This window comes from Ambystoma mexicanum, chromosome 10, assembly GCF_040938575.1.
Source record: "Ambystoma mexicanum isolate Mex_15411 chromosome 10, UKY_AmexF1_1, whole genome shotgun sequence".
Taxonomy (NCBI): Eukaryota; Metazoa; Chordata; class Amphibia; order Caudata; family Ambystomatidae; genus Ambystoma; species Ambystoma mexicanum.
Genome location: NC_090932.1, coordinates 238,371,072 through 238,390,638, shown reverse-complemented (window position 1 = coordinate 238,390,638; position 19,567 = coordinate 238,371,072). Strand labels below are relative to the sequence as shown.

Sequence of the window (19,567 nt, the reverse complement as noted above, 5' to 3'; positions counted from 1 at the left end):
TACCTCCTGATGAGGATGTTGACCTTAATTAATATGAACGTTCCGTAAAGAAAATGAGCAAACACTATGAAAAAAAGATAAGCACAATCCTAGAATGTTACAAATTCGGGACAAGGGCACAAGAAGAGGGGGAGAGTGTTGAACAATACATAACTGAATTAAGAAAATTGGCAGCTATAGGCCGATCAGTTTATTGAACACGGACAACAAGATTTTCGCCAAGGCGTTAACTTTGAGGATTGAGAATGCGCTGATGGATATCATAGATGTAAGCCAATCTGGATTTGTAAAAGGCAGACATGTTTCAGAAAATGTGAGAAGATTGTTGCTGACACTGTATGAAAGCAAAGAACACCATAATGATGTGGTGACATTGGCCCTCATTACGACCCTTGCGGAAATCAACCGACCGGACCGCCATAGCGTAAATAGCGTTTCCGCCATTGCACGATGGAGCAAAGTGCGGCTCATTCCAACCCACCGGGCACGAGCACCACGCCATGGCGGAAGTGCAAAGTCCGCGATGGCGGAAATGACCCCAAAACGGCCCACACCGCCGCCGTACGGCGCCCTAGGTGCAATACCGCCACCCATCACAGCGGACACCGCAGTGAGCGCCAACCGGAAAGTACGGTGACCGTAAATATACGGAAACGGAAGTAAAAGCATGGTCCCGGAACGGGAAACATCCCGCCGTACACCTATAAAACCACAAAATCCACACAACCATAAAAAATACTACCCTGAGACACATCCCAACCCGTCATCCACCCTAGTGAAACCAAGAAAAATGGGAAAAGTAGCGAAGAAAGCGTGCGACCGCAAGCGGCAGGTCCACTTCTCCCGTGAGGAACTCACGGTGCTCACGGAGACCCTCCAGGAGAATGCTGCCGTCGTCTTCTCCACGCAAATGACCAGGACGGCACTTGCGAACAAGAAGGCCATATGGGCCCTGGTGGCACAGCGTGTAAGTGCGGTGGGGACCGTTCCCCGCAACCCACAGCAATGCAGAAAGCGATGGGACGACCTGCGGAAACGCGTCCGTAGCATACTTTCTGCCAACCGCAACATTGCCACAGCTACCGGGGAGGATCGGAATCACCCATCAAGTTGACCCCCTGGGAAGAAATCTGTGCCTCCACCATTGGAATGGAGAGCATAGAGGGAGTCGGAGGGATGGAGAAAGGAGTGCAGACATCCGAAGATTCAGGTAGGTGTCCCAAATAAAACAATGCCAAAACCACAATGTCCAATAATGTGAAGTACCACGTGCCCACACAGTGCAACAGGAACACATGTCCAGGAGAACGTCCACATACATAGGCCTGATAGCACACTTTAAAACTCACATCAAATACATAAATAATTAAAAATCCTAAAAACACCCTCTACACGTGCAGCAGGCACACCCTAACTGCAGGCTGCCAAACAACTGCACCCTCACTCCACACACAAATGAAACCACCTCCAAGGCCCCGACCCAAATCACCCTCAGGTACCACCCCAATGCATGTGATACATTGCCATTCCAATTTCCACAGACCCATTAATAACGCTCGCCTTCCTTTACACCACCACAGGGTCCGATCCAAACGACGAGCTCCAGGACACCCCTACCAGCACACCTGCAAAGAGGGCCAAGACCAACGGCCAAAGACCCTCCACCTCAGCTGCACGCATCAAGACACGGCAGCAGCACAAATCAAGTGACAGCACACAGGAGGGAACTCCAACAGGCACCCCAGCAGCCAGCATGCCCACAACACCACCACCACAGGTCCCCCCAATGGATGCCACAGTAGGCACTGCTTCTGGTGGCAGCAGCACCATAGGTGATACTGCATTAATGGCAGCATGCTCCGACACAGAAAACGGGGATGTCGAAGTTAGATCCATCCATGACCTGTCTCAATCCCCCTGTCTGTTCCATCCCGTACACCATGAGGATACCACGCAGGGGCACCCACAAGACGACGACTGGCCATCCCCCACAAGCCCTGTGGCAAGGCAACATGAGGTGATCAGCCCCTCTGTGACACCACCGCAAATGGCCATGGCCCAGCAGAGGCAACAGTCCCTCGACCAGTTAATCGTGCAACAGCAGCAACTGGCCACGCTCCTCAAGGACCATGCCGATGAATGTGGGGGCACTAAGGCAGACATAGAAACATCAACTGAGACACTGAGGGCAGAAATGGAGAGAAGTACAGAGACACTAAGGGCACAAATGGAGAGTAGCACCGAGAGCCTGAGAGTACAAATGGAGAGTAGCACCGAGAGTCTGAGAGTACAAATGGAGAGAAGCACCGAGAGCCTGAGGGGGGAACTGCATGCGACGTCCAAAGACGTATGTGCCGAACTTGCCGCAGTGCGCCGTGTGCTCACTGAGCTCTCACAAACCCTTAGGGACATGCATGGACGTGAGCAGGCAGAGACATCATCCGTTGCAAGTTCCGTCCAGGGCAGCCCCCAACGTAGATCTGGGAGGAACCTGCGCTCCACAGGCAGGGGTGCCCCTGATACCCGCAGAGGGGGCTTGCAATAGCGACAGCCCACTGACAATGAGCATCTTTGGACACTGGTGTTCGGGGGGGAGGTAGGAGGGTGGAGCGGGTGTGTTGGGCTCACTTGGGTGGCGGGTCGATAGGGTGTTTAACATGATATCACATATGCCATAAACAATGCACGATCATGCAATGAGATGTGTGGACATTGATCTTTGTGTACGAGGCCATTATAGGCGTACAGTCCATATTGTGCATGTCCCAGACACACACAGTGCCACGAGTCCCGTGTCCATGTATCAGCCACCAGGCGTGAGTGCTAGAAGCATGCATCTATGAGATGCTGACGAATGTCACGGCCCTCCTGTGCCTCGCAGACTCCTTGAGGTGCTGCCACATCCCCACCCTCATCATGACCATCATCAGGTGCTTGCAGTTCTGCGTCAGGGGGCATGGGCACATTTCTACGTACGCACATGTTGTGGAGCATGACACATGCCATGACCATCTTTGCAACCTTCACATGGCGGTACAGGAGTGCCCCGCCAGACCTGCTGAGGCAGCGGAAACGAGTCTTCAGTAGGCCGAATGCCTGTTCTATGACTACACGGGTACGTGAGTGGGCATGGTTGTAGTCCTCCTCATGCTGGTCCCGTGGGTTCCGGACTGGTGTGAGGAGCCATCTCTTCAGTGGATACCCGGCATCACCTGTATGTGGACAAGAAAGGAATATTGAGGAATGCCATTGCTACGTACGCACCCCCCCCTCCTTCCTGCCAGGTCATTGCCGCATCACATACCCCACATCATCATGCATGAAATGAGATTTACCGAGTAGCCAGGATCTGTTCCCTGCGTGTCGCTCCATGTAGCGTGGTATAGTGGAGTTCCTCAAGACCATAGAATCATGGGTAGATCCAGGGAATCTGGCACAACAATGTGTAATGATCCTGTTGGAGTCACACACCATTTGTACATTCAGGGAATGAAATTGTTTTCGGTTGCGGTACTGGGCCTCCATGGCATGTGGGACGACCAATTCCACATGGGTGCAGTCGATGGCACCAATGCAACCCGGTATGCCGGCAAGTGCATGGAATCCCACTTTTGTGTTCGTAATTTCCTGCTCCGAGCGTGGTAGAGAGATGAAGTCGTCTGCGTGCTTCAGGAGGGCATCGAGCACTTGCAATAGTGTCCGTGAGAACAGTGGCTGTGAAATGCCATGCAACTGTCCGACTGTGTGCTGGTAGGTGCCTGTGGCCAGGAAGTGTAGTACAGACACCACCGTCAGTAGGGGTGGGATGGCGGTTGGGCTATCTATCATGCTGACAAGGTCAGCCTGTGTCATGTCCACAATGGCGGTTATGGTGTCCCGGTCCAAACGGTAGAGGGTGTGGATCTGCTCATCAGTGAGGTTGAACGGATGTGCTCGGAGGCGTGGGATTGCGGGCTGCCTGCGTGGTGGTAGTGGCTGTGCTGGCGGCCCTTGCTGGCCCTGCCTTGGCCTCCTCCTCCTCCTGCGTCTCCGCCGTGCGGCCGGTAGTAGTTGGTGTTCGTCTTCTTCTTGAAGTTGGAGTACTTGCAGTGCTATCAGGTCCCCCAGGGCCAACATGGCTAGTCCTGCCGGTAGCATTTCGGAGTGGGTGTGGTTGTGGGAGGAGACTGGGTGTGCAATTTATGTGTTTTCAGGCTGTATGGCCTCCACCTGTGGTGATTCATTCCACCTGTGCAAGCTGCACTCCCCTTTGGGCGAGCACGTCCCGCACACAATGCTGCAATTCGACGAATGGCATCTTGCTATTGCAATCATGTATTTGTACCCGATGGCAGTGTAACATTGGTTGATATGTTCATTCGGCTATGGTCCCATTGTTTCACATACTATCTTTGCAGTCGCGAACAGACTTGTGAAGGGTCAGTGGAACGTAGTACTCGAGTAACGGTGGACCCTCATGCAACACTGTACCAAGCTTCACCGACGGGCGGGGCGTTCCATTTGTGAGTGAAGGCAGTTGCCATTTTCACACACAGCCGCACTAGATGGATTAATTTGTGGTTTCAAGCGGCCACAGATGCCTTTTCGACGTGATGTTGCAAATGAGGAATTCGAAGGGCGGCGCTTTCGGTTTTCAGCTAGCGGCGAGGAGATGCCCACAGGTCTGACTGCAAATATAACGTTCTATTGTTCAATGTCCTTGGGACAGGGGCCATGGCGAGGATGCAATGATTGATATGAATAGTATGGGATGCGCAATAGCGACGTGGGCGATGAGGCCGGACGTTCCCAAATACATGTTACTTCACAACACTTGAATAACGGGCTGGGGCACGGTGGATTTTGCAGGCTGCATAACGCACAGACTCAATGGAAATTTCACATGTTATGTGAGTATGGAAACAGGCGTTTTCATTACGGGATGAGGGAATGATGTATGGATGCATGGACAGATGATTTGATACAGAGTTTGCCATGTACAGGGCTTCTTGGAATCTATCCGCCTCCCCTGCGCTATGTGATGCAGGGCTGCCATAGTGGGGCCATCGTCTATCTGGCCTTGTTGAGCCCTCCCTGTCTCGACGTGCCTTCAGACACTTGTGTCTATGCACGTTACCAATCCCATCAGATGGATTCTGTTGTAACAGACGCATGCACAGGTACACTCGTTTGTGATAGTGTTTTCACCTCGATATAGATAGTTATGATTCGCAAGTGGTTTGTGGGTGGTGATGATCCTTTGGAGTGGGCTAGCATGCATATGGCTGTGGATTTGGTGTGATCATTGAAGTGGTTAATTCAAATGTAGTTCTGATGGCCATACTATTCTTTTTCATTTCATTTGGTTGACAGGTATCTCCTCCCCTTTTGCCACTGCCATCTGTATGCCACTCCTGCAGATGGATTTTACTCCCGACACCTGCTGCTTCGTGTTAATCAGTGGAGCAGCATTACGATCTTATGGGACGATCGCCAATGGGCCACATGCCCTTACGCAGTACTAGTGGCTAGGAGCAACATTTCGGCCTTTCAGCTGGACTAGTGCCTCCCTATTGGGACGGCCCTGCGGTTCTAGGCGCTTCCATGTTGCCTTTTCGTACGGGAATGTAGCCCCTGTGTACCATGAAGGAACAGGGCGTCACACAAGAAGTAGCTGGTCATTTATTGCGGATGCAGCCCACGATAATGAAATATATTTTGGAGTTCATGGCCTAATGGCTGTAGGGGCTTGGTGAATTTGTTGTGCATTAAATTTCTATTCTGATATGAACCGTGTAGCGTTCTTCTTTGCGAGTGATGTGGCATATTCCTATTTGGGGAGCGATGTATTGTGAGGAGATCTGCATTGGGTTCCAGCTTCGGAGTATAGTTGCGTGGTACTGTGCTGGGCGCGTTTGCCTACGGAGCCCAGTGAGGTCAGGGATAAGGGCTGCCATTATGACTGTTTTGATGATGTCATGCTCAGGGGCGGGGGATTAGCTTTTGTGTAACAGATGCCGGTCAGCCAGTTGGATTGGTGGAATGATGTGATTATCGGAATTTTGCTGGTCACAGGTGCCTGTGTTTGCGTGCGTTTCTTGGTGGGAGACTGAGGTCATGTCCATTTGTATAGCTTCTGTATTCGTGCCATCTGTGCCCTGCAGCTCCCATTGGGCACTCTTGAGATTCATTTGTTCGTTGGCAGGCATGGATGACTAGTACATTTCACTGGTTGCATTGTGTGACTTCATTGCACCTACGGGGGGTTGTACAATGTGGCCAGGGAGCGGTGTACAAGCACTCAGTAGGGCCGTTTACGGTTGGTTCGCGATGCCGTACTTCTCACCATGGCGGAATGGTACTTTCCGCCGTGCTTGATGGCGTTAGGTGCATGTCCGCTAGGGTCGGAATTCGCGTACCGTTGCGCCATGGTGGTAATTACGGTTTGGCATGGCGCGCGTGCGCATGCTTGGTGCAGTTAGCGTTGGCGTTCACTACGGTGTCGCTAATGGCATCGTACTTTGCGGTGACGGGTCATGATCGCACCGAGCGCTATTCGATGGCGGTATTGCATTTCCGCCATCGTTTTTCGATTTCCGCCAGGGTCGTAATGAGGCCCATTGTCCTTGGATGCTGAGAAAGCTTTCGACCGTATTGTATGGACATATCTTTTAAGTACATTGAAAGGCTTTGGTTTTGGAGATACCATGATCGGATGGATAAGACTGCTGTATTCCCGGCCGACTGCTTGTGTTCGGACTAATGGCATGGACTCAGGCATTTTTGAACTTGGGAGAGGTACGAGGCAAGGCTGTCCACTGTCGCCGATTCTGTTTGTGATCGCCATGGAATTGCTGGCTGTGAGGATAAGAGAAGAAGATAGAATTGAGGGCGTACGCTTTGGTGCAGCCTCCCAGAAAGTTTGGTTGTATGCGGATGACATGCTGGTGGTGGTTCAGAATGTGGAGAGCTCCATTCCTGTGCTGATGGAGTTGATCGATGTGTTCAACAAGGTTTCTGGATACAAGATCAATTGGACCAAGTCGGAAGCGTTGCCGGCATCAACCACTTGCACTGTTTTGAAGATGCAGGGTTTTCCCTTTAAGTGGTGTCCGAATAAGATGAGATACCTTGGGATTTGGCTAACGAATGATGTCTCGAAAATAATGGATGTCAATATTACACATGTGATTCAATCTTTGGAGCTGGACCTGAAGAGATGGAATGCACTTAAATTGAGTCTCTGGGGGAGAGTGAATGCCATCAAAATGACATCAACACCGCGAATCAACTATGTGCTCAGTGTGCTTCCCCTGGACGTGAAGAAGGGCCATTGGCGGAAAATTGAGATTTTAATCCAGTCTTTTCTCTGGGAGAACAAACAGCCACGCCTCAGCTTGTGGAAATTGCAGCTGCCCCAAGACTGTGGAGGTTTAGGGGTTCCTGACTTTGAGAATTATCATTTGGCCTTTAGAGCCAGGCATCTGGTTCCATTTATTGAAGATTCGGAGGATGTTTGGACGCTGGCGGAATCAAGTAGTTCTTCTCCGTTGCCGCCTAGGGCCATACTGTCCACGGTGGATGGATCTGGTTATCGCAAATTTCCGCCGACAAGATTCCTGAGAACTTGTTGGAGGGAACTATGGAAGAAAAGTAAGCGCAAGGTATGTGATAATGATTACATCCCTATCTGGTTGAATCCAGGTATTTTACTGAATGGGAGGCCGCTATTGTGGTTCAACTGGCTCCTGAGTTGTGTACTATGGTTGAGTGATCTGATGGAAGACGGCAAATGGATCAGCTATAGAAGACTTGCACAAATTAAAGATCTCAGAGACTGTACAATTGGTGAATACAGAAAATTGAGAGGTTTGCTGCGGAACTAGAGAACTGTTGATGGCGGTGGTTGGCAGTTATGGCTGCCTGAATATAAGACATTAGGTGATATGGCGTCCAAAGTATATAGAAATCTGAGCCAACAGTACACGCCAGAAGAGGGGTTGTTAACTAAGTGGTCTGAGGTCCTTGGCTCTGATATGACTGTGGAGAGGTGGAGGTTTCTTTGTAAAAACGTAACTCTGACATCCATTAATCTTGGAGAACAATGCCGCCAAATCAAAATTCTTAATAGAGTGTTTTGGACTCCCCAGAGACTTTATGCGAGAGGGATGATTGACTCAGAGGCCTGTTGGAGGGGTAAGCATGATGTCGGCTCCTTTGAACACTTGATCTGGGACTGTTATGAACTGAGGACATTTTGGAGGAGTGTCACTGAGAAGATTAATGAGGTTCTATTACTGCAAGAGGATTTTGATTATAACACTATCATCTTGGGTGAGGATGATAAAGTGGAAGATCTCACTTATCCACAGAAATGCTGGTTTTTTAGGGCTACAAATTCTGCGAAAAAAATTGTTTTGAGAAAATGGAAAGGTGATGAGAGGCCGACCTGTTCAGAATGGGTGGAGGACTTGAGGCAAGTGGCCAGAATTGAGAAGGTTATCCTTCGCAGGAACAAAAAGTTGAAATTGTTTGATGATATGTGGGGTGGGTTTTTGGATGACATGTGATAATAAATTGGCCTGTTTTGCTTTTTAGATTCTGTGAAGGTTGGGGGTGGTTATGGGGTGTGGATTCTATGCAATGAGTTCTACGATTACAATGCTGATAAGTTTGTTGCTTGTATGTTTTCTATAAAATTCAATAAACTTAATAATAAAAAAAAAGAAAATTGGCTAAAACATGTAACCTCAATACATAGTTAGATGAAAGGCTGAGAGATCAGTTCATGTTGGAGTGCAGAAGCAGTAAGGTCAGGGAAAGGTTGTGGTTTGAAGATAATCCACCTTTAGAAGCCATTTTACGTGTGGCCAAGGAAATGGAGCCCACTGAGAGATGTGTTAAAGAATTAGAAAACAGAGACAAGACAGTTGAGATCAAACATGAAATCCCGATGAGCAATATCACAGTGACAAATGCCAATAAGAACAATGAATCAATAGCTCAAGTGGTAGAAACAGCGAGTAGGCGGAGCGTGCCTGAGAGGACTCGCAGACCACCATGGAGAAAAGACAGGAGAGGTGGAATGTCTTCTAGAGTACAAAATGTACTAAGAGGAGAAAGAGCCCACGTAAACAAAGAAATAGTCCAAGGAGGAAGAACACTGGCAGGTGTTTCAGGTGTGATGGCACAGATCATTGGGCAGATAACCCGGAGTGTCCTGCCCTCAAGATTATTTGTGGCAAATGCAAGGGCAAAGGACATTATGCCAGATGTTGTAGAGTTCAATATACTTCAACAAATTGGATAGGAGATGAAAACTATAGTAATGAAGATGGAGAAGAATGTGTATTTGTCATAACTGACGAGGAGAATGAGGAAGAAATAGAAAGTCCCAAAGCCATGGTATGTGTTGATGGAATTGACATGCACATGATGATGGATTCTGGTGCCAAATACACTCTGGTACCACAGAATTTATGCACAGAAATAAACATTAAACATAAGTATTTACATGAGTCAGATATAAAACCCAGAGCTTATGGAGGAGTCAAAATAGATATTATTGGGTGGTTTGGGGGCACACTAAAATTCAAAGATAGGAAAGCAAATGGTAAAATATATATCACGAAGGCAGGAAGAACACCTTTATTGAGTTGGAATCATCAAAGAAAACTCAAAGTGAAGTTATATGCCAGTGCCAGTGAATCTGTACTATCACTTGAAAGTACTGTAATTAGACGTGGTGAATCCAAGGAAACCAAAGGAATCGATGGAATAATAAAAGGTGTGTTCAGGAATTAAATTGCATGTCTTTGTGGTTTTGTACATTAAATCAAAATGAAACCGGGATATACTCCTGTAGCACAAAAATTACGCACCATTCCGCTATCCATGAGGGAGGAGGTGAAAAAAGAAATCAAAATCCTAGAGAATCAAGGTATCATAGAAAGAATAGATGCAAGTGAGTGGGTCTCACAGTTAGTCGTCCTCAGGAAAAAATCTGGGAAGCTGAGAATATGCGTGGACATGTGAGAACTTAATAAGTGCGTAGTTCCTGACAGGCACCCACTTCCGAATATCCAAGAAATTGTGTCCACAATAGGTCAATCGAAATACTTTTCAATTCTTGATCTAACTTCGGCATACCACCAAGTGAAATTACACAGGGACTCCAGGAAATTGATGGCATTCATCACACCTGATGGATTGTACCAATATAAAAGAATGCCTTTTGGGCTAATATCAGATGCGTCAGTTTTTCAAAAAATAATGTACAAACTTTATGACGGAGATCAGGACATCATTTGCTTTCAAGATGACATTTTAGTACATGCCACCGATCAAAAGTTACATGATGAAAGGCTACAATATGTCTGCAAGAAGTTGTATGAAACAGGTATGACTCTAAGTAGAGATAAATGCAACATTAACCATCGTGAAATTGAATATATTGGGCACACAATATCAGCCGAAGGGATACAACCAAAAAAAACAATTAGCTGATGCAATAAAGAACATGCCAAGACCTAAGTCTAAGGAGGAAGTACGTACTTTCATTGGAATGGTAGAATATGATTCGAAATTTATATGGGATTTTGCCCTTCACACTATCCCACTTCGTGAACTCTTAAAGAAGAAGACGTTTGAATGGAATGTTGAATGTGAAAATGAATTTGAATTGATCAAATTAGCACTGAGCAGAGCACCATCATTGAAGAATTTCAGAAGTGGCAGGAAAACTATAATTACTACAGATGCAAGTAATCTTGGTCTTGGAGCGGTTGTCACTCAAGAGGTTGATGGAGAGGAAGTTTTGATTGCTTTCGCATCTAGACTATTAAAGGGTGCGGAGAAATCTTATGCGGCCATAGAAAAAGAAACACTAGCCATTAAATGGGTAGCGGAAAAGTTCTGAAATTTCATTTGGGGTGTTGAAGAAGAACTTAGCACCGATCACAAGCTGCTAATTCATGTCATCATAAACAAAGGGTTGGATAAAGTTTCCAATCGTATAAAGAGATGGGTAATACTCTTGCAAGAATATAATTGCACAGTACGGTACATACCAGGCATAAGAAATCGTGCCGCTGACTGTTTATCACGCCTTACTAATATCTCGGAAACTGGTGATGGAAATGAAACTGAATCAGAAGTTGTCCTAAACATAGAAACCTTGTCTATTTCCATGAAGGAATGGGAAGAAGCAGAAGGACAAGACACTGAGATGGTGCAGTTGAAACAAACAATTCAAAGTCAAGATTATTTAAGGAAAACTAAATTTGAAGAGTTTTATCTCATGGATTATTGGAGAGTTGCCAATGAACTAAAAGTAGAGAATGGCAGAGTCATGAGAGGTGACAGAATTATCCCACCTACAGGGTTACGTCAAAGAATTATTGAATTGGGTCACGAGGGTCATCAAGGGATAGTGAAGATGAAACAAAGAATACGTGATGATTATTGGTGGCCGGGGTGTGACCTGCAAATTGAAAGATTCATCCGAGACTGTATCCTTTGTAATGAAAGTGATAGAATGTGCATGAGTATGAAGTATCCCATGGTGGTGCCGAATATTCCAGGGAAAGTATGGGATGATCGGGGCATGGACATATTAGGCCCAATTTATAATGATGACAAACAGCAATTTTGTCTGGTGGTTATTGATCTTTTGACCAGATGGGTGGAGGTATTGGTTAAGCCGTGTATGACTGCAAAAATAATTGTTGAATTTATGTCTGAAATTTGTGCAAGAGAAGGATTTCCAAAAACTATCATGACGGATAATGGGTTCAATTCCGTTCAAAAGAGATAGAATATTTCTGTGTGAAGGACTCCATTGTGCACAAAAGAAGCACCATTTACCACCCACAGACGAATGGAGTAGTTGAGCTTTTCAACAAAGTACTCAAGGATACCATTCATTGGGCTTGGGCAAATGGTTTGAAATGGGAGGAAGCGGTTAAGAAGAAAATTATTGCTCACCGTTTCACCCCACATTGTACGACGGAATTGTCCCTATTTGAGTTAAGTAGAGGTCGCAAGGCTAACACAAAGTTGACCCCATCTTGGATGGAGAGAGTAACCGTTGTTAAAAAAAGATTTTGGGGATGTGTGTGAGAATATTAGGAACACCCAGTTGAAAAACAAGCGAGCTCATGACAGCTCATTCTATGGTATGAAAGAGAAGGCATCTCCAACAGTGGGGGAGTTGGTAAGGATTAATCTTCCTCCTGTTCTGAGAGATGGACCATGCAAGTGGTCAAAACCTGTGGTAGTAGTTGAGGTGTTTAGACATGCAGTGAATGTTGAGGATGGAAGGGTTTGGAACATGGAGAGGGTGTATGTAATTAAACTACATAGTGCGAGTGCATCAAATGATTATGTTAATAGAGATGAGAAAAATGCGGAAAGTGGTGAGAACACTGGAGGGAATGGAAAGTGTATCAAGGAAGTAGTGAGAGAAAAAGAGTTGTCAAAAATGCCCTTGCCAAAACCTAAACCAGATATTTCACACAAGTCAAGGAAAGGAAGGATCATTCGCAGACCCAGTTATATGAAGGATTTTGTGTGGGAGAACAAAATGTGTGGAGATATTTCAGAGTGAACTTTTGCGATCAGTGGAAGGCTAGGGAATCATACAATCATACAATCATAAACAATTCGAGTTTCAGTCTTGTTGTCTAAAAGATGTCACTCAGAAGCCCTTGGGGGAACAAATCCCTGTAGTTGGTAGCTACCCATGTATAACTCTATATGTTGTATCGTCCTATTGTGGCATCATGGCAGTTATAGAATTCATCATCAAATGCTGTGACATCACAGAAGCAGTGGGCATGTTTTCTCCATAAGGTCTTTCTTTTTCTCGTTTTTAGGATGCTCTGGTAGGAGAGGGGAAAGAGGGAACCTGATCTTTTTAGTGTTGTATATAGAAATGCCCTCATGCCTCCCCTAGACAGCACTTGAAATGCTGGTCCATGTGGACAGTGCAGTGGGCGACAAAGGGATGCAGGTGGAAATACTCAATAAAAAAACTAGAGATGGGTCCTGTGAACAATGGAGTGTTTTCCACTCGGGGCTCCATGGTCTTAAAGACAAGTCAAGCTTCACTCTCGTCTATCAGATGGCCCTCAGAACATGTTGGTGGAATATATCACCATAGTTGATCAGTAGCCATCTGTAGTTCTATATCTAGTTCTCCTCCCTGAAACTCCTTTCTGTACCATGCAATTGCATTGTCTCATGATCGATGACAAAACAGGAGCAAATGGCTCTGACAGAGCATTGCCAGAGCATTCGTGCAAGGTCACATGCTCATGAGGAGGACATTAGTAGCTCCATCTGTGTCCAACAACCCAGATTAGCCTTTGTCTCCTCCAAATGGGTCAAAGAATAGGAGAGATGGATAAACGCTCCTTTCATCACTACCAAAACAAGCCAGAGTTAATTCCCAGGGGATAAAAATATTTGTTTTAATTGAATCTCAGTTTTTAACCCCTGATTTTTACGCTAATGACACAACCCTCTCCTGTGATGGTGGCGGAACAATGGTGGAAAACCACGTGCCCATGCCTGCAATACATGCCCGGCTCCCTGGAAGGAACTAGAACCCCCACCCATGGACTGAATATCCAGTTATCCTGTTATTTCAATGGGATTTTCACAATAATTGTTATTATTGTCTTCACACATCCGGCGATGCTCAAATTGCATTGTGTGATCTCCAAACTGCATTGACGGGCCTCTCTCCCACTGTACAGGTGTCTCAAGGTTGGCAGGGCCTCTGTGCCCAAACTGCATTTTGTGTTATTTGGATCACATTGATGGGCCTCTCTCCCACTATACAGGTGTCTCAAACTTAGCAGGGCCTCTGTGCCCAAATTGCATTGTGTGATCTCCAAACTAGATTGGTGGGCCTCTCTCCCACTGTACAGGTGTCTCGGAGTTGGCAGGGCCTCTGGGCACAAAATTGCATTTTGTGTTATTTAGATCACATTAATAGGCCTCTCTCCCACTATACAGGTGTCTCAAACTTGGCAGGGCCTCTGTGCCCAGATTGCATTGTGTGATCTCGGAACTGCATTGACGGGCCTCTCTCCCACTGTACGGGTATCTCGAGGTTGGCAGGGCCTCTGGCCCCGGACTGCATTTTGTGTTGTTTGGATCGCATAGGTGGGCCTCTCTCCCACTATACAGGTGTCTCAAAGTTAGCAGGGCCTCTGTGCCCAAATTGCATTGTGTGATCTCCAAACTGCATTGATGGGCCTCTCTCCCACTGTACAGGTGTCTCAAAGTTAGCAGGGCCTCTGTGCCCAAATTGCATTGTGTGATCCACAAACTGCATTGATAGGCCTCTCTCCCACCTAGCAGGGCCTCTGTGCCCAAATTGCATTGTGTGATCTCCAAACTGCATTGATAGGCCTCTCTCCCACTGTACAGGTGTCTCAAAGTTAGCAGGGCCTCTGGGCCCAAACTGCTTTTTGTGTTATTTAGATCACTTTAATAGGCCTCTCTCCCACTGTACAGGTGTCTCAAATTTTGATAGTCCTCCCTCCCACTATACAGGTGTAACAACTTAGCAGATCGGCTGGGCCGAAACTGCATTTTGAGATCCCCAAAGTGCATTCATAGGCCTCTCTCCCACTGTACAGGTGTCTCAAATCTAGCTTACTCTCAAATCTAGCTCACTCGCAAATTTAGCTCACTCTCAAGTGAGACAGAACCCATCAGTGAATTACGGTGGAGTGCCACTCTGACTAAGGCCTCTCGCATCACAAGGCAAAAGTCCAAGCTGCGCCCGTCCAAGCCACCCTTCAACCAGCAGATACCCTTCCCAAACCCACATAGCCTGCTCACCAGAGTGAACCGCGCTCAGGGAGATGGAGAGTAAAGAGCCACCGATAACACCCAACTAAATAACCTTTACTACCCCCCTTCCCCTCCTAGGACAGCGACTGAACGACTCGCCAACTTCAGCTGGAATACCACCTACAGACGGAGCCCAAACTAGTAGCAGACACCCCCCTCAACCCTACACTACACCACAAAACAACCAGACCAAAGCAGGACCAACTAGACGTCACCAAACAAAGACTAAACAACTCCCAATCTTATAATGCCGCGCAAACGACCCATTGCAAGGAAAAGACGAAGAGAATAAAGAAAAGACACTCCAGAACAGCAACTAAGAACGACAACTTTAGAATAGACCCCCACAGACAGGAACACAAATCGAACCAATACTGAAAGAAGAAACAAATCCCTCTACCTAACTCCATACCTTGCTGACAACTGGCCACCACAGCAATCCAACCCAACGTTAGAAGCAGCAACATCAAACAACCTAACACAAGCAAGTAGAAGAAGAATGAACAAGACAAACAACAAACCGACGCGATAACACCCTACATCACCAAAGCAAGAGGAACTTCCAATCAACAACCACAACTCCCGGAAGACGAACCTGATGAAAACAAAAATAACCCAAGACAGAACCTAGAAGAACTCTTCGAAGACTCTGACACCCCGAATCCCACAGCCCAACAAGAGATCGAGCTCGACAAGAAAGCCCAAACCAAACAACACCTCCAAACTTCACTGCAATCTAATAAACGCAAGATCCATGTCGAAACACTCAACAGAGATCTTCGACCTACTCGACGATAACGGCATTGACATCCTGTTCATCACAGAAACATGGCTGGACGACAACTACAAAATCACACTCCAAAGCTGCCTTCCAACCAAATTCAAGTGCCTGCAAATAAACAGAAAAAACACAAAAGGAGGAGGCATTGCTATAGCATTCAAAGAACACCTGAAAATAAAAACTGACGAACCGCTCGACATCCTCAACTGCGAAACCATGGTAATACACCTAACAGCGAACCCAAAAACCAACATCACATTCATCCTGGTATACAGGCCGCCGACATATGATGCAACATTCGGCGACAACTTCTTTTTTTTTTTGTAGAAAAGGAAACACGCTTTATTCTCTTAGTTACAGGTTCAGTATTGTATATAGGAGAGAGAGATCATCAGTAGCTTCTACCCTGGTTCTCTGCCCAGCTCCAAGTCCCCAACCGTCCGTTGTGGAGCTTCTAGGTGTCCCCAACAATCCAAGCTCCACTAGAGCATTCTGCAAGGCCCCTGCACTCACACAGACATCCTTGATCACATATAGGATGCTATACATCCTCCCCCTTTAACAATCACAAAAACGCAACAACCTCACAACCATGCTAGGACTAACAACCACAACATTTCTACTACTTCTTCCACCCTGGCCTGCCACACCAGGGTCTCGGTGCCGCCACCACAAAGCAAAAACCTTGCCTCAATGGACAAACAAAACCAAAACTAAAAAACAAAACCCACCTAAACTAAAACACCTTCCGCCAGGCCTGTCACTCCTGGCCTCAGCTCTGTCACACCTGAGCACAAACCATAACGCCCCCCGCCCCCACAGAGGCTAACACACCTATATAAGGTGTTTTGGGGAATCATTGAGCACTTTGGGAAATGTACATTTTATATGTATGTTTTACATGTGTGTTGAAGTTGTAGTATGGAATGTGGGTTGAAGTTTGCGTATGTGTGCGCAAGTGGAGTTATGGGTATGTGACGCAAGGGTACGCACAGTAGACAGCAGTTGTGTAGTTGTAGTATGAGTGTGAGAGGTAGCACATGTGTTTTGTAGTGGTGTGCGTGTGCAGTGTTGCACGTTTGTGATATTACGTGTGGGAGTATGTACGTTTGTTGTGGAGTAGTTGCGCAAATAAGGAATATGTAATTAGGAGTTACATGCATGTTGTGGGGTTTGGTTTACACATACTGGCCAGGTGTGTTTACCAGTGTTGATAAAACCTTCAGGAGGAACCCCACTTTTTTATTTTTTTTAGGAGGTTGGACACAGTAGAGTGTTCCAGAAATGTTGACCTTAGGGCATGGGGCCCATTTTTTGAGATCTGTAGTCAGTTTTCATAGCAGATTATGCGCATGAAATCTGGGGACATAGGTCCTTAGAATAGTAGTTAATTGTCTGCGTTGAAGGTTATTGCTTGACAATTCTTTCCTCTATGTTAAGGTTGGAGTCTTAGTTAGGAGCAAAGTTTGTTCTCCTAGTTTTCTGTAGTGCCAGGCAATGCATGCGGGAGGAGGTACTTTGTTATTATTGCACGCCAGTATACATTTTTGGTTTTGAATAGTAGTGGAGGGCACACAGGTAGGCCAGTGGTTATTTTGTGGAGTTGTAGTGAATATTTGGATCAGGTAGGGTCCATACACTAGCATGGGTTACTGGACGTTTGTTCAGTTGTAATTTGTTAAATTTTATTCAGAGTTTACAAGTCACACCATTTATTTTTCCATTTTGTGGTGTCCAAATTGTTTTTTTTGCAAATTTTGGAATTTGCACTACACTACTGTTTTTCATCTGGTAGTGTTTTGTTCCTTTTGACATAGCGTTTTGCTATGCATGTTTTCGCGCCACATTTCTTTCTATCGTGGTTGCGTGTTGTGATTTTTATTATCTTTGTGTTGTGTGTCACTTTTCTAATTTTTCATCCTTTTTCGTGTTTTTCTTTTGGGGAGAAAGGTTTGACGCATTTGGTTGTTGGGATAATGTTTGAGTGTTTGGGATCATTGTTGGCATGCTTAGGACACATTTTTATGGCCATTGTGTAAGTTTAAAACATTTGTGGCTACACTATTCTTCGACACCTTCATAAAAGCCATCACCAACTTAGCCATCAACCACGAACACCTAATCATCCTGGGGGACTTCAACATCTGGTTTGAAGACAGCCACGCCAACTCCCAAAACTCAATGATTGAACAACTCAGCACCATGAAACTACGACAACTAATCAAAGGAGCAATGCACTCGGCAGGACACACCCTAGACGCAATTTTCGCCGAAGAAAAACTCATTACCACGGCACCACCAATACAAATACTGTGGAGTGATCACTCTGCCTACTCAAGCCTACATCCAACATCCGAAACTCACAATCACCACGAAAAGAAACTGGAAACACGTCAAAGAAAGCAACCTATTTGAACAACTGGAATTAACCAAACCCTCAACTACAGAACTAGAGCTAGCTGACCTAGACGGGAAAGCAGAGATACTACACAAATGGATTGCAGATACAATAGACAAGATTACCCCAGAAAAACCGTTCACCCCATCAAAAAAAAGAGCAATGGCAAAATGGTTCGCCCCACTATTAAACGCCATGAAAAAGGAAAACAAAAAGATGGAATTGGAATGGAGGAAAGAATACAACCCAGGGAAAAAAACACTGTACCAGAAACAAATCTGCGCATACAAGAAGGAAATTCAAAAGGCAAAGAGAAGACATTACGGTGACAGAATCAACAATGCCGCCAACACAAAAAAAGAAATGTTTAGCATTATTGAAGAAATGAGAAACCCACCAGGCTGCGATAACACCGCAACCCCCTCAGAAAAACTATGCAACGACCTGGCAGACCACTTAAAAAATAAATCATTGACATCCGACAAACCATAAAAAAGGGACCAACCAACCACAACATACAGCTCAACGAACCTAACACGGAACCACAGCACAAACTCCAAAGCTTTCCTGAAATTTCAGCAGAGGCATTCGCAATGCTGGTAAAACGAAGCAAGAAAGCGGGATCACCCATGGACCCCTGTCCCCCAGACATCTACAAATCAATCCTAGCGCAAGGATCGCCAGCAGAGCACTACAGAAACCTTTTAAATCTATCACTAGCAACAGGGACTGTACCGAGGATCTTCAAATCGGCATACATCAAGCCACTGTTGAAAAACACAAGTGGTGACGTAGATGACCTTTCCAACTACAGGCCGATCTCTAACATCCCCTACCCAGCAAAAACTTCTAGAAACCTACGTATACAAACTAACCCAAGAACACGTAGAAAAACACCACCTGCTGGACCAAGCTCAAGTCGGTTTCAGACCAGCAAGAGGTACGGAAACAGCACTACTATCCATCTAGGATGACCTCAAAACTAATGCAGACTCAAACACTACCTCAGCCCTTATTCTGCTCGACCTCTTCGCAGCCTTTGACACAGTTAGCCACAACACCCTGACCAAAAGACTAGAAGACATAGGCATAACAGACACAGCACTACGCTGGACCAAATCATTCCTAGCAGACAGAACAGAAACCGTATGGATCAAACCTTTCAAATCCACCCCACGAGTTAACGACTGTGGAATGCCACAAGGATCCTCACTATCTCCACTATATTTCAACATCCATCAGACTCCGGTCATCAGAATCTTCAGAAAATACAACATTACATGTTACAACTACGCAGATGACACTCAAATCATCTACAAAATCAAAGACACTGATGCCCACCATTCGACCCTAATCGACTGTCTAAAAGAAGTCTTCAACTGGATGGATGCCAACAACCTGAAAATCAACCCAGGAAAGACAGAAATCATGATCATATCCAAAGACCAAGAGAACGAAACCACCATCTTGTGGCCTACGGAAATGAGAAACGCACCGACTCCATCGAAGGTAGTAAAAAATCTGGGAGTCCTAATGGACAA

At 46.0% G+C, this 19,567-nt stretch overlaps 1 protein-coding gene across 1 annotated transcript in view; it reads right to left on the bottom strand.

Annotated features, from left to right (window-relative positions):
• The window catches only part of LOC138491315 (espin-like protein), a 484,304-nt gene that overhangs the window by 264,458 nt on the left and 200,279 nt on the right, over positions 1-19,567 (bottom strand). The window lies entirely within an intron of this gene.